A 13,130-nucleotide genomic window follows, 5' to 3' on the forward strand; every position below is an offset into this window, starting at 1 on the left:
CCAAGCCCTTATTATATGAAATGTTAAAGGGACTTATCTAAGAAAAAGAAGATAAAAAATATGAACAGTAAAATGACAGCAAACTCACAATTATTAACAACCACACCTAAAACAAAAGCAAACTAAGAGGACAGCTAGATCAGGAGCAGAAACATAGAAATGAAGATCTCATGGAGGGTTAGCAACAGGGGAGTGGGAGAAGGAGAAGGGGGGAGAAGGAACAAAAAATAAGTAGCATAGACAGTAGATAGAAAATAGATGGGGGGGCAAGAATAGTATGGGAAATACAGAATCTAAAGAACTTGAGACACGTGGGCATAAACTAAAGGGGGGAGTGTGGGGGAGGGGTGTACAGGGTGGGGGGAAGGAAGGGGGGAAATAGAACTGTAATGGCAGAATCAATAAAATATATTTTAAAAAATATGAACAGTAAAATGACAACAAACTCACAACTATCAACAACTGAACCTAAAAAGAAAAAGAAAAACAAACTAAGCAAACAGCTAGAACAGAAACAGAATCACAGAAATGGAGACCCCAGCTGGGCCGTGCTGGGCGGGCGCCTGAGATGGCCCTGGCTGTGCTGACTGACGGCTGGGAGGACTCCCACCCGGGCCTGCGGCTGTACTCAAGGCTTGGCTTTGTTACAACACAGGGGCGCCCAGAAAATCAGCGGAGGAGAAAGGTGGCGGGCAAAGTCTAGAGGAAAACAGGCTCCAGCCAGGTGTCCTCTACACGCGGGGGCCACACAGGACACGTGCCCCTCCTCCCCACAGGGAGTCAGTGACAGCGCACCGAAGTGTGTCCACCAGGGAAGCTCCAAGGAGACCCAGCACCCAGGGTTTTCTCTGGAGGCCAGTCACACAGCCACCCTTCACCTTGGCACGTACCGAAGGCCCAGCTCCCAGAGAGACAGCAGGTGTCAGGAGTGGACCACACTGTCCCCACGGCCCACGCACAGCGGGGCCCCTGGCCCTCCTCACGGGCAGGCTCCCACATATCCCCGTGGAAACCGCCAATGAGTCCCAGGTGCTGCTGGTTTTCACAGGGAGCCTTTAAGGACAACATCATTGTTTTATTTTTCAGCAGTTTTGATTCACTTTCTTCATTGTAGCAAACAGTGAAGCACCCCTCCCTCCAGCAACAGGCACACGGTAGAGTGGAAGGTAGAGTGGAAGCTGCCACTCTACCGTGTCCCTCGGGGCCAGTACCCGCAGACAGGCCGCAAGTCAGGCCCCGCCCGAGTCAGGCGGCGGCTTCCTCAGCTTCGGTGATGCGGGCGTCTCCGCCGACCCAGGTGCATGGAGTACTGGAGGGCCCACACCCGCCACGGCTCCACCTCTCCTGGGGCCCCGCGGCCTCCAGGGCAGTGGGAGAGGCCAGGGTCTCAGCCAGGATCTGGGACTGCCCTGGCCCAGGCATCTGGGGCCACACCGCCCGCACCCTGGCCTTTGTCCTGCAGCCTTTTCTTCCAAATGCCCAGCGTGGGCCGCACTGTGGAGGGACTCAGCACACTTTTACCTTTAAACTGCATATTACTGGGGGGAAAAAAGGCTTCAAAACTAATTTTACTTTTACATATAACTGGCAAAGTTTATTACCAAGAACTTTAGTAGGTTTTTTAAAAGCGTGTTTTGGTTTTAAATATACTGAAAGATGACAGTCTACAATAAGAAATATACAACAGGATAATTACAATATTAAATACAGGGGAGGAGCAAAAAGGGACTAAATGGTAATAGAAAACGTAAGAAAGATTAAATGCAAAAATAAAAACAAATAAAACATGAACTACTACCTAAAAGGCCACCATTCACCACCGTAGGCTGTTAACTACGACCTCCGTGTCCTGTTGGAAGTGGCCGCACAGCCGTCCTCCGTGAAATGCAGCCCGTCAACTCCCACAGGTGACCGAGCCTCACTGCAAACGCAATCATATGATCTACAGTTATTGATGCCCCATTTTCTGTGCTCAGGCATGCATTACCAGGGAACGGACAGAATCCTATTTTAAAAAGGGAGTTTGTTTCTTTAAAGCAACAATCCTATCTGTTGCTTTAAAGCTACAGATACACTGTATCCTTAAAGAAAAAGGCTCCTGGCACGAGAGGTCGGAGTGGGCCCCAGAGCTCGGCAGAGCTCAGCTCCCCTGCCCCGGCCTCCTCCTCCGCCGTGGTGGTGGACAGGGCTCTTCGCTCCTGCTGTCCCGCCAACCAAACGCGCGATCCGTGGTGCTGGGTACAAGACTTGCGTTGTTGGCGTCTGTCTGCCAGTCAGAACTGCCAGAACTGCCCCGATGGTCACTAGAAGCTTTGTATGCTGTGGCAGGAGGTCTCCTGGTGCAAATCCTCAGAGCGCTTCTGGGTCAGTGGGCCTGAGGTTTTGATTGGAGGTGTAAAGGCTAGAGGTGAACAAAGCACACCTGCTATGTTTTCCATGGCACTTTTAAAATTATTTAAATTATTTATTTATTTATTTGTCTTTAGAGGGGAAGGGAAGGCGAGAGGGAGAGAAACATCAATGTACAATTGCCTCTTGTGTGTCCCCTGCTGGGAACTGGCCTGCAACCCAGGCATGTGCCCTGACTGGGAATCGAACCGGCGACCCTTTAATTTGCAGGCCCACACTCAACCCACTGAGCTACACCAGCCAGGGCGGTCCATAGCACTTTTATCTGCACACTGTTTTACACCGATCATGACGGACTCTCTGAAACTCCTCCCATCTTTGCTTAAGGCTTTCCAGGCCTGCAGTTTGGACTGATAACAAATATGCATCCAATTTCCTGTGTTAAATATCACCTGTTTCAAGATATTCACATATCGTGCAAATTGTAATAATCTATAGGAAGCAGATGTTTGAGGAAACCAAATACACTAACCCATGTGCCATCTAGGTGATCTTCAGAAGTCAGAGAATCTCCTAGAGCATAAAAAGGTCCCGCCCTGGCTGGTGTGGCTCAGTAGTTTGAGTGCCAAAGGGCCACCTGAGAACCAAAGGGTCACTGGTTCGATTCCCAGGCAGGGCACATGCCTGGGTTGTGGGCCAGGTCCCCAGAAGGGGGTGTGCAAGAGGCAACCACACATTGATGTTTCTCTTCCTTTCTCCCTCCCTTCCCCTCTCTTTGAAAAGAAATAAACAAAATCTTTTTTTTTAAAGGACCCCACTAGGCAGGAGGTAAGGTCTTCTGTGGCCGACCCACGTTGCTGGACAAAACCTACTGTGCCCTGTTCCAGGGGCAGTGGCGCCCCCCCCCCACCAGAGGGCGCCGTGTCACTGGCACGGTGGGCCGTCCTCTCCGAGGGAAAGGTGTGGACCGAGGCCCGGGCTGGAGATGACATCACGCGTGCTGCTCCCAGGTGCAGCTCCGCTTTCACCTCCACGAGCCGGTACAACTGGTTGTGTGGTGACCTGCCTGCGAGTAAAGGTGACCTCGTTTCCACCACTCCCACAGGAGGGCCACTCGTGGCTCGAGGGGGAGGAGTCACTAGGGCCGGATTAAAGATCCAGGAGAGAACTGGTTTCGGAGACGCGGGAGAGCCCAGCATCGTCGGCCCAGACCCCAGCGTGGGCTCCAGGCTCCGCAGCAAAGCTGCCGTCACGGAGGTGGCTGGGATCCTGAGCCTGGACCCTAGAAACTAACTTTGCACTGGATGAGAACGATGAAAGCAATAACAAGTCTGGAAGTTCTGCCATAGTTCCTGGTCCTACACACCTGGAGACCGAGGGACCTAGTGCAGCAGGTTGGATTCAGGAAAACGAGAAGACGAGCGTTAGAGTTCCACGTTTTTTGTAGGCAGGGCAGGTCAAGGCCGCCCCCAGAAGAATGTGCACTGGTCTCCCGAAGCGCACTTGTGGGGCCGCACCCATTACCAAGTCAGGTCGGCTCTCTGCGTGAACACACCTCTGCAGAGTGGTCGGAACACTCCGAGACAACCGTTTAACCTCGACACGACTCCCAGAACGCACTCCCCCAAAGACGCTAGCCAGACTTCAGAGCACTAAGAAGCATCCTTGACCTTCATATGACACTGGCCATAGAGGAGCAGTGGATTTTGCCTTTGCACATCCAGGAAATATTTTAAAATATATTTTATTGATTATGCTATTACAGTTGTCCCAGTTTTTCTCCTTTGCCCCCCTCCACCCAGTACCTTCTTTCTTCCAGCAGCGCCCCCACCCCGGCTTAGTTCACGCCCATGGGGTCATACACATAAGTTCTTAACCTCTCCCTGTCTATTGTCTACCTACCATTTGTGCTTTTTATTCCCTGTCCCTTCTCCCCCGTTCTCCGCCCCCCTCCCCACTGATAACCCTCCATGTGATCTCTGTTTCTGTGCTTCTGTTCCTGTTCTGCTTGTTGACTCCTTGTCTTACTAGCATGGAGCCTGTGGCAGAAGAGGCTCCTATAAATTGTGTGGGGCGGAGCCTTAGGTACTGGCCAGGGCGGGGCAACCGCTTCCCCACTTTGTGGCTCTGTGTCGGGGGAGGGCCCGGAGAGGGGACGGTGCTGCGGCCTGGCTTCTGGAAGTTTGCCCGGCACTCGTCCTGTTGGCAGTCACTTCCCCCCCTCCACCGCCCGCAGCCATGCAACTGGTGCCCTTCAAGCTGCTGCCCTGGTGCTGAATACAAGTGCGTGGGTTCGCGTAATTCTAAGACCACGCAGGCCCTTTAAGTGGAATCTCCTGAAAATCCAACAGTTTCTTGTGCCACCCCAACCCCCACTGGTTTTTACAGCCAGCAGAAGTCATGGGGACTTCTCTTCCCTGCACTGGAACCGGGGCTGTGTGGTGTGGCCTGGGGCTGGGATCCCTGCTCCCAAGGCGGGTTTCACCCACCACGGGTGAATGTGGGACCGCCCATGCCGCCGTTTCCGCTTCCCACCACGGCATCTCCCCCTCCACCCATTGCCGCATCTCCCCTCTCCAACCTGACGGATGAATGTGGCTTCTTTAAGTCCCTGGCTGCTGGACGTCCATACAGTTCGATTTTCTGACCGTTCTGGTGTTGTCTGTCTGTTTCGAGGTTCAGCTGTCGTTCTCTCTGGAGTTGCACGAGGAGGTGAAGCGTGCCTACCTGTGAGCCTCCATCTTGACCGAAGTCCCCAGAAAGCATTTTAGTCAGAATAGCCTTCAGGACTGCCACAGAGGTCTCCAGGTATCCCCATACGTGCCTGAAACCCAGAGAAAACCCCACAAGGGGGCACAGATAGTCTTCCAGAATGGATGCGGAACCTGGAGGTATGAGTTGACCACTGATGGTTAGGTCAGGTCTTACTCCAACCTGCGAGAACTGTTATGGGCAGCAGGTGAATCATTGGTCCTGGTGGTGAACATCCACACCCTCTGCCATGGCCTCACGGTGGTCAAGATCGGCTTTCCCCCTCCATTTTCGATTGGGCCTTGTGGCTTTAGTCGCTGCTGGTGGCCGTGACGGGAGCAGAGGCTTGAAGTGTGCTCCTGTGAAGGCGTTTGGGCTTGTCCTCTCACACTGTGGGGACCCGCCTCCCTGGGACAACTTCGGCCCAGGCCCCAGTGGGGACACGCGGACAGAGCGGCCCGTAGCCCTGCAGCCTGAGCGGATCGGCCCCGACCGGACGACTCCCCACCCCCTGTGCCTGGACGAGAGAGAAATGTTCGCTGCTGCAAACTTCTGAGCTTCCGGGCTAGGCCGTCCTACGGCGTGACTGTGTCGGCATGTAATGAATGCTCACTCCAAGCGACTCTTTCCTGTCCTCCTAGCAACGCCCGGCACAGACCTACAGACCCAGGCGGTGTTTGGGGCTCTGGGAGATGGTGCCTCGGGTTGGGCCCTCCAGGAAGCAGAGGCTGAGGTGCAGTTGAGCACGTGAGGCATATTAAAGAACAGCCCTGCCTGACCCGGCTCAGTGGAATGAGCACCAGCCTGTGAACCAAAGGGTCGTCAGTTTGATTCCCAGCCAGGGCACAGGCCTGGTTGCGGACCAGGTCCCCAGTGGGCGGTGTGGGAGAGAAAGCCCCACACTGATGCTCCTTTCCCTCTTTTCTCCCTCCCTTGTAAAAATAAATAAATAAAATCTTAAAGAAGAAAAGAAACTAGAAATTGTTATAATAAAAAGTCCATTATTTAACTTTTTCACCATTTTTATACCTCTACTAACTTTTAAGTATTATTTGAGGCAACTTAATAGTAAAAGGAAAACCATCAAAGCATTAACCATGCCCCCCCCACTGGTGACAGGCTGTGCTCCCGTCTCACAGGCCAGAACTGGGTCACATGACCCTCTGCCCAGGGCCTGGGGGAGCCAAGACCTGTCCGTTCAGCTTCCCAGGCTCGTGGCAGGCCGTGCGGGGGAGGCTGTGCAGGGGAGGCTGAGGGAGCGGCCGAGGAGACGACCAAGAGTGTGGGTGCTGAGCACAGCAGCGTGCAGCAGCCCTTGGCTCTTTCCTCACAGGACCCAGGGCTCCTGCTCAGCATCAGGGAAGGTTCCATCTCTTCCGTGTGCAAGACACTGGGCTCTGCCCAGGAGAGGAAGTTCATGATTCCTCCGAGGCCCCCCCGCCCAAATTCCTGCAGACACTGAAGGACGCTCCGTGTGACACTCACATCTCCGGTTCTCAGCAGCCTGAGGACAAAGGCATCATCGGCCCCAGAGCCAAACCAGGAGGTGCAGGGCGGGGGGAGCTTGGCTTCCCTTGTAACTCCTGAAAGCTTCTCCCTGCCCCTCTCTTCTCCGGGATTCTCCCTGGTGGCCTCAGCAGCCCCAGACCCTCATCCTAACCTTGAATCTGAACAGGAAAGGAAGCTGTTCCCCACCAGGGAAGAACTCTGATTGGTCCCTGTCCTGAACAGGAGGCAGCAATGCACCCCACGGGGGCAGGCGCTCCACCTGTGCGGGGGGGGGGGGGGGGGGGAGGGGGTGTGTGAAGGGCTCTTGGTCAGCCCACAAGGAAATAAGGGTACTGACACTGTAGGGGGGAGCCAGGGCTGGGTCCACGCTGGTGGGTGACCATCCTCCAGGTTGCTGGCCCTCGGAGGCCTCCTTCCCCTGCTGCCTCACCACTGCCGCTGAAACCCGAGGGCCTGGGGGGCTGGAGGGCCCACGTGCCCCAGCTACTGCAGAGGTGGACACACGGCACCCGGCAGGCTCCCGGCCGAGCGGGGCTCTGTCCTCACAGCTCTGCGAGCCCCGGCTGAGGCACTACTGACCGCAGAGGGACCTGGCTCCCCGGGGAGTGTGCTCAGCCCGGGCAGCTCGCACCCACCCAGCCTCGATGAACTGCTCTGTGGGCCCTTGCACAGGCCTGCCTTCCCCCAAGATGTGCCCCATGGACCCCAGCCTCACTGAGATCCAGCCCTCCTGGCCCAGGACTCGTCCTGGTACCCGCCACACGCCTGCACACACACACACTTTTCCATTGAAAAGTGTGCCTCCTTCTGCTCTCCTACAGAGTCAGTTTCAGTGAAAGGCTAGAAGCTTTGCACGAACGCGTCAGGGTGAGACATGGAGGATGCAGCTCGCGTAATTATCTCTTTCCTGACTGTTCAGAAGGAAGGAGACCGTGGAATCCTCGGCATCGAAGCCATTTCACAGAGGGAGGCCCCAAGCACAACCCACCAACTGGCCACCAGATGGCGCCAATGGTTTGTCACTGCCTTTGGGCTGAAGGGTTCTGACCTGCACCTCCACAACTGGAGGTTCCGGCCAAGGCCCCTGTCTGTGTAGTGTGCCTGGTGTCCCCGTGCCTGGATGGCCTTTCTCTGGGTGCTCCAGTTTCCTCCCTCATCACAGAGCCCGGCTCGGGAGTGTATTGTCTACACTGTTCAGTGTGAGTGTGCACGTGTGTGCTAGTGGCCCTGCTCGGGGAGGGTGTCCGTCCAGGGTGATCCTCCCCAGCACCCTGAGCAGCTGGGAGAGGCTCCGGCTGCCTGGGGCCCAAACTGGAATCAGCAGGCTAGAAAATCATCTTGTTTTTATTCGTCTTTCTTAGATGTCTGTGTAGCTCACGTTTATTTCAATGTTGAATATTAGAAACGTTTCAGGTCTTCACCCAGAAGTTTGATGATATTTCTGTGACCAGAAATGGGCTGTCGGAACTCAACCCTTGTTCGCGTCAACTAGCCTAGGGTAACACTGCCTCGTTGTACTGTGTCGTTTCGCTTCCTGTCGCGCCTTCCAAGGACCTATTGCCTGTGTCAGGTGAAGGCTTTCTGTACTCAGTTATTCATCCCCAGGTACATGGGTGGCCGAATGTGCCAGGGCTGAGCCGGGCCTGGGCCAGAGAGGCGAGAGAGACGAAGTCTAATTTCAGGTGGGCCCCTGGGCTGGGAGCTACGGAGGAGGCATCCAGTGAGTGTGTCCTCAGGAGGCGATGCCAAGCTGAGAGGAGCTCGGCAGACAGGGGTCAACCTGCAGAAGAGGTGACAGGGTTGGAGGTGGAGCAAGCCCCCAGCCTGAAGGTCAGTCCAGCCGGGCTCATGCTGCCTGTCACCACCCAGCCAAAAAAGCACAGACAGGGATTGGATTATAAGTGCACACCTAACAATGATATAAAAACACTACCACTCTCCTTCCCCGAAGTGTGTCAGGAGCAAGGTTCCCAGGGGAAGCCCTGGGCTGGAGTGTGTGTGGGCGTGGGAGGGGGCAGAGGGGGTCCTGGCCACAGGCAGTCTTTGGAGCCCCAGTCCCTGAGGGAGTTCCGATCTTGGTGAAGATCTGTGTCACTGATTTCGGGAACAGGAAGGCCTGCATTCTGATGAGGTGGGCAGGCAGGCTGACATTGTCCGGTCGTCTGCTGTTCCTGGGTCGCAATGGATCGGGCTCCACATTCCTGGTGACCAGGCATGTGGCATCGGAGCTGGATTAAAAGTCCCTTCGTTCCTTCCTGGGCAACTGACTGCAACAAAATCTCAGCCAGAACCTAAGATTAAACATACCCATTTGATTAATTTGTTACACATTCTACTAGTAATCACATAAGCTATAATGGAGAAGAAGAAAAAGGGAAAGAATTTTTTTTGGGGGGGGGAAAGAATTTTTATGTTTTTTTATTTAATTATTGTTCAAGTACAGATTTCTGTCCTTTACTCCCATCCCAGCACCCCCCCCCCGTGCTCTCCACCTCCCTCCCATTTCCACCCCCCTTACTTGTTGTCCATGTGTCCTTTATACTATTCCTTTAAGAAATTTTATTTTGTATTCCACTCCTGACGCGCCTCTCGGCTCCAAGCACATTCAGGGAGCAGCTGGGAGTGGACAGGGAAGGGTTGCGGAGCTGGTGGGGCCACACGGAGTCCTAGCCCTGCCTCAGTCCTCCTCGCAGTGAAGGGCTGGCTGCAGGGCGTGGTGCGAACGCTCCCGAGGGCTGCCCTGCAGGTAGCCAGGTAGCCAGGTGGCCAGCCATTCCATTCCTGCCGCCTGGGGTGGGGGTGGGGCTGAGAGAACAGACCAGGAAACAATGTCGCCTATTCTTGGTGGGAGATCCCACCCCATCCCCCACCCCCTCTTCCTCCCTTTCCTTCCTCCCTCCCTGTGGATTTCTCTGCTAGATTCTTAAATTCCAGACCATCGGGTTGGGGCCGGCAGGGTGCCCCCTCCTCAGGATAGTCTGGGGGTCCACAGCCAGTGTCCCAGATCTGAGAGCGCCCAGGCCTGCGTGCAGATGGGAGCATGAGGCTGGACCAACTCGGGGCCCAGGGGAAGGAGGAGCTCGGCAGCTGGGCTTTCCCGGCCTTCCCCCCTCGAGAGGGACTGCCGGTTCGGTGTCCCCGGAGCCCTGGCATGTGTGTGCCAGGAAGGGGGCAGATGAGAACAGGAATATAGAATGAATAGATCCGGTGACAGCCTCCGGAAGGTGGCCATGATGACGGGCAGAGGGCCTGAGCATGAATAGACAGGACGCTTTAAAGGGAAAAACCCACCAGACTGGGCAGCTGTCAGAATGTGGAGGTCGAAGGATGAGTCAGCCGACTCAGAGGTTTGAAGGTGAATTCAAGGGGAAACAAGGGGCTTCCGGAAAAGCCCGGCTGCGCCGCTGGTTCCTGCGGGACTGAAGAACCACCCCAACTGGCCTCACTGCTTGTTCGCACTTGTAAAGACCTGGCCCTCCCCCCACCATCCTGAGGGCGCCGCCTGAGCTGCCTCCCACTGGGTGGGGGAGGGGCTCCGTGCACAGCAGTCCCTGCCTGAGCCAGAGCAGGGCGGGAGACCCAGGTGGGGCTTCTTCTGCAAGAGACTGGGGGGGGGGGTGCGGGGAGGGAGCGCCCCAACACCCCTCAGCCCCCACACTGCATCCCCCTCCAAGGCCAGCCTCCGGTCCCCAGCCCCTCTCCCTCCTGGCTCCCAGCTCTTGGTCTTTCCAGAGATGCTGTCCTTGGGCCACCATGAACCTGTCCAAGCATGAGCAGGTCCCTTCCTTCCCCTCCAGCCCTGCCACCAGTCCTTGCTAGCAACCCCGACACCTCTTTCCTGGACACTCATGTACTCGGATGCTCCACAGACATCTGGGCCCCACACAGATGACAGAACCGGTCACCTGCTACCCCAGGGTGGCCACAGCCCCCCCCCCCCAAAGGGCACCTGGATCCAGAGCCTGTGCCTCATGTCCCAGCTTAATGGAGGGACACCAAAGGTCTCCAACAGAGGAGGAAAATGGTCAGCTTCCCCTGACAACAATATCACTTAAGGGCAAGTTCAGCAAAGAATTAGGAGCTAATTCTGCAGGACCCGGAAATGAGTTAGAAATACCGAGCTGTGCCCTGGCTGGTGTGGCCTAGTGGACTGAATGCCGGCCTGCAAACGGTAAGGTCGCTGGTTTGATCCCCAGTCAGGGCACATGCTTGGGTTGCCAGCCAGGTCCCTGGTTGGGGGGCGGGTGAAAAGCAAGCAATTGATGTTTCCCTCTCTTCCCCCCTCCTTTCTCCTCTCCCTAAAAATAAACGAAATCCTATGGGGAAAAAAAGAAAAACACTGAGTTGAGGAAGCTGGGTAGAAAAGGAGGTGGGGTGGGAGTGGACCAGTGGGAGCTGGAGAGCTCAGTGACTCGGCTGAGCCCAGGGGTTCATGCTGGGAAGGAGGTACCGAGTCCTGAGAACCTTTTCACATGAGGGGGCCTGGCCGGGGCCTGGCGGGCATGGGAGGTGGGGGGTCGGTAGAAGTCCCAGTCAGTAGGGGCACAGGCCTGGGTTGCTCGTTCTATCGCCTGTTGGGGCGCACAGGAGGCAACTAATTGATGTTTTCCTTCCCCTCCCCCTTCCTTTAAAATCAATAAACATATCCTCAGGTGAGGATTTAAGAAGGAAAAAAGGAGAGGAACAGGAAACGGCACGGAACTGAGCCCCCCGGCTAAGGAGCCCTGTTTCTCCTGGAGGTTGTCGGTTGTCAGCCAGGGTTTTGAACGGGGTCTGTGTTCTCAAAGGGCAGCCTGGCCCTAGGGTGGAGACAAGGCTGAGAAGAGGCAAGGAGCAGTGAGGTGGCTCACGTGGGCAGTGGTGAGGGACTGAGGGAGGTGGGTGGGGACAGCAGGGAAGGCTGGAATTCCAGGGCTATGTGGAGACCATAAATGGCAGGACTCACCCAGATCCCCTGCAGGGATGCCTGGGGTTCTAGAAGATGGTGGGCTCACCTCCGGGGTAGGGAGCCCTGGAAGGCGGCCAGGTGGGGCTGGACGGGGAGGGTGGCCTTGCATCCAGGTGTGGCCTGGCCCTTTCCCTGACACATCTGCACACAGGTCCTGTTCCGGCAGCTCAGGCCACAGGCCAGGGAGAGGAGACCAGTACGCAGAGAAGACCGACAGAGCCTCCATTTGGCAGAAGGGGGGGGCGTTACTGAGGCCCTAAAGAGAGCAGGGTGGTTCCCCGAGGGTTCAGAGGGCAGGCCTGAAACCACCCTCGGGTTTAGTAACCGAGGCATGGGTGGGTCTGCAAGGTGGGCGGGACAATAAAGTAGGGGCTTGCTGGGAGACACAGGTGCCGGGGTGCCCGGGGGGACGGCTCATCTTGAACCTCCCGGGCCGCTGCAGAAACGAGGCGGAAAGGACACAGCGGGCCAGGCCTCTAGGCCAGGAGAGCGACAGGACAGCTGGTGGCGCCAGCCTCCGCCGCCAGGAGGGGATCTTTCACCGCCAGCAGGGGGGACAGGAAACCTGCAGTTTCAACGGCCCCTCCTTCCTCTTCCTCCCCCCTAGAGCCGGGTTTTCCTCTGGGAAAACCCGGGCTGAGCACCTCGGACTCTGTTGGGGACGGAAACACACTCTCCAACGTGCCCCGCAAACGCCTGACAACCCAGCACGTGGGCGCTGGGCTCCATCCCATGTGTCCGGTTTTAAAGGGAGTCAGGTCGCCCCGCGCCGATGTCTCACTCTCCCAACGGGTCACACGTCCCAGTTGGAGAATCCCGTTCTTGGAGAAGCTGGGTTACCCTGGAGATAAGCCAGGGAGGGACGTTCAGTCAATTTGTTTACATCCCAAGGCTCTTCTAGATTGTTCCCAAAGGCCCGGGGCCTGAGGGGGCAGCCCGCAATAGGAGGAGCTAGAGACAAAGGAGCCCGGGGTGGGGGACGACCCCTGGAAGGCTCTGGAAGGGGCTCGGGCGGGGTGGGGGCGCTCGGGTCCCCACACTGGGACACCGGGTTGTGGAGCTGCGGAACCGGTCGAGTCTAAAGCCCCCCTCCCCGTCTGACACTTGTCACCTGGTGTGGTTCAGAGCGCTCGCCAGGTTCCCCTTTAAGAAACTGGCTCTTGGCGCAAGTTAATCGCCCCAGCCGCGAATTACGTACTTGACGTGGGTACCTTACATTAGGCAAAATAAGTAAAAAAGACGGCTTTATCTCGATGTACCTGGGGGTGCAAATGCCGGAATTTCAGCCTAAGGGGCCCCGAAGTGTGAAGGACGTGGCTTTAGACACACCTAGAGGTTGCCATCGGTCTGGAGAATTCGGGACAGGGCACTCGCCACGGGGAACGTCTCCTGCGCACAGTGGGGCGTCCGCACAGGGACGCCTGCGACCGCGGACTGCGGGGGGCGGGGCGGGCCCTCGCCCGACCTCCGGCGCCTCTCCAGGCGCCAGGATCCCCTTCTAGTGACGGCGGAAACCCGGGGTCTGGCGGTCTCCCGGTCGCCCCCTCACGGGCCGGCCCGGTACAGCAGGCTC

General features: G+C 56.6%; 1 long non-coding RNA gene and 1 pseudogene across 1 annotated transcript; both read right to left on the reverse strand.

The window, feature by feature from the left end:
* Window positions 1-1,245: 1,245 nt before the first annotated feature.
* On the reverse strand, window positions 1,246-3,548 carry LOC119037933 (nucleoporin NUP35-like; annotated as a pseudogene).
* A 4,412-nt stretch (window positions 3,549-7,960) lies between these two features.
* On the reverse strand, window positions 7,961-13,047 carry LOC128627557 (uncharacterized). Its single transcript, XR_008391798.1, has 3 exons — window positions 12,817-13,047; window positions 9,128-9,414; window positions 7,961-8,900 (listed from the first exon to the last, which is right to left on the reverse strand). It is a non-coding gene; the product is annotated as an uncharacterized LOC128627557 (long non-coding RNA).
* Window positions 13,048-13,130: the final 83 nt, after the last annotated feature.

The sequence above is a fragment of the Artibeus jamaicensis genome, unplaced genomic scaffold (genome assembly GCF_021234435.1).
Source record: "Artibeus jamaicensis isolate MK-2021 breed Jamaican fruit bat unplaced genomic scaffold, CSHL_Jam_final contig_444, whole genome shotgun sequence".
Classification (NCBI taxonomy): Eukaryota; Metazoa; Chordata; class Mammalia; order Chiroptera; family Phyllostomidae; genus Artibeus; species Artibeus jamaicensis.